This window comes from Monodelphis domestica, chromosome 3 (assembly GCF_027887165.1).
Source record: "Monodelphis domestica isolate mMonDom1 chromosome 3, mMonDom1.pri, whole genome shotgun sequence".
NCBI lineage: Eukaryota > Metazoa > Chordata > Mammalia > Didelphimorphia > Didelphidae > Monodelphis > Monodelphis domestica.
Genome location: NC_077229.1, coordinates 111,785,007 through 111,787,510, shown reverse-complemented (window position 1 = coordinate 111,787,510; position 2,504 = coordinate 111,785,007). Strand labels below are relative to the sequence as shown.

The following is a 2,504-nucleotide window of genomic DNA, read 5'->3' as shown; positions in this document are numbered from 1 at the left end:
TTTTGTGGTTAAAATGGGTAGGTCTACTTAAAATACTGAGATCACCTTTTTGTAGATTCAAATCTAAAAATAGATTATGGATTACAATTCTAGCTTCACTGTAAAGGAAGAGCTAAGCATCTTCATTGTTATAATCAGGAAATAACTAAATCCAATCTTCACAGAGATTAGCTAAGACCTCCAGGAAGTTTCCCCACTGAGTCTGGGGGTTAGGGGGCAGAAGTAAAGAGAAAAGTCCCTGAGGCAGCTAAGAGTGATTGCTGATCATCTGGAGGCAATCTAATGAAGAACAGATGGGAAAAAATAAATTTGGAAGGGTAGATTAAAGGGCAGAAGGAGAACGAAGACTGACATATTCAGAAATAGAAGAAAATAGGGACAGAGATGGGATTATGAGCTCCTTGAAATCAGAGACTTGTCTTTAGGTTTTTTATTATCATGAAAACTTCTTTATCATTCATTGCACTTAGTACAGTGCCTGGCACACAATAGGTTCTTAATAATTGCTACTTTGATTGAGAGCATGCCAAGAGGAAGGAGAAAGAGGACAGGCATCCCAGCACAGAGCAAGATAAAAACAGAGCTGACAAAGAGACAGTGACAGAGAAGACATCCAAAGAGAAAGAGAGGAAAGACAGGTAGAGATAGAGGGGAAGAGAGAGATAGAGACAAAGACAGAGAGGACAGAGTGATAAAAGAGGGGTAAAGGGAAGGGGAGAAAGAGAGTATGAGACAGAAAGATATCTATCTCTCTATTGATCTGTCTGTCTGTCTATCTATCTATCTATCTATCAAAACTGAAACTGGCAAAGGCAGAAACAGACCTCCAGGAGCTTGAGTCAGTAGGGAAGGAGCTGGGACTTCTCCACAACAGTGCATAGGGGTGCACTGGGTGAGAGATAGTACCTATTTCAGACTGCAGGACTCTGCCATGTGTGCTACTGGAAGTGAGCAACCAGGAAGGCACTAATCAGAAGAAGAAAAGACTGTTACAGGTTCTAGAAAAGTCATAGCTGTAATTACCATGAACAATAATGAAAAATCTGTCATTGAATTCAGTACTTGGCACCTCTCCACTAGGTTCAAATTGAAATGATTTTTCAGAGCTAAAATGAGACCTGAGTAGACAGCTGCCATGTGGCTGAGACCACAAACAGACCATCTGTTCAAGTTTACAGTAAGAAGAACAGCATGTGAGCATCTCAAAACCTTGAGCAAGAGGCTCAATAGGGGGAAAAAAATTACCAAAGTATTCTTTTGGGGATATTATTTGATTAAGTATTTTACTGGATTTGTTTATTTCTATAATCAAGATTGGAAATCTCTTTTGTAAAAAATAAATGTTTTATTAGAAACTTAACATTAGCTCTTTCTAGCAAGTCCAAACCCAGATGGCATGAGATGGGCCGGGTGATTTGTGGTCAGAGGAAGGGAGCGGGCTCCATCTTCTGAGCTCGTGTGAAGCACCAAAAAGGGGCAGCGAAGCTGCGGGCCGTAGACTTCACTGAGAAGCATGGTTACATCAAGGGTATTGTAAAGGACATAATCCATGATCCAGGTTGAGGGGCTCCTCTTGCAAAAGTAGCTTTCAGAGATCCATACCGATTTAAAAAGAGGACAGAGTTGTTCATTGCTGCTGAAGGCATTTACACTGGCCAGTTTGTAGACTGTGGTAAGAAAGCTACACTCAACACTGGCAATGTCCTCCCAGTTGGCACTGTGCCTGAAGGAACTATTGTGTGCTGTCTTGAAGAAAAGCCTGGTGACAGGGGTAAGCTTGCCCGTGCATCTGGAAACTATGGCACAGTTATTTCACACAATCCCGAAACCAAGAAAACACGGGTGAAGCTACCTTCAGGCTCTAAGAAAGTGATCTCCTCTGCAAACAGAGCCATAGTTGGTATTGTTGCTGGTGGAAGTCATATTGATAAATCCATCCTTAAGGCAGGTCGTGCCTACCACAAATATAAGGCCAAGAGAAACTGCTGGCCTCAAGTCCAGGGTGTGGCCATGCATCCTGTGGAACATCCCTTTGGAGGAGGTAATCACCATCATATTGGAAAACCATCCACCATTTGAAGAGATGCCTCAGCTGGACGAAAGGTTGGTCTCATTGCTGCCTGGCATACTGGTTGACTCCGGGGTACCAAGACTGTACAGGAGAAGGAGAACTAAAGTACAGAATCCTGACAATAAAAATTATTTTGGAAGTTGTAAAAAAAATATAAACTTAACATTAAAACCCAAAGAGAACAATTATACTTCCTCACTAATTGTTTATATTTTAATGAATTGATTTTACACATAAAGTATCCCAATACTTTTTCAATTCCTTCCTCTAAGTCCCCTCTGGGATTTCCTGTTCATTCATTCTCATGAATGGACATTGATCTCATGAATTCTTACTTTTCCTCATGTAATCAGAGTGCATGCTCCATTCTTTGGTTGCATCTTTTGTGGTTTGCATTATCTCATAAAGCTCTTTCCAGATCTCTTTGTGTTTT

At 41.0% G+C, this 2,504-nt stretch overlaps 1 pseudogene; it reads left to right on the top strand.

Moving 5' to 3' along the window:
• The first annotated feature begins 1,401 nt into the window (after nucleotides 1-1,401).
• LOC100027211 (60S ribosomal protein L8-like) lies at nucleotides 1,402-2,229 on the top strand (annotated as a pseudogene).
• Nucleotides 2,230-2,504: the final 275 nt, after the last annotated feature.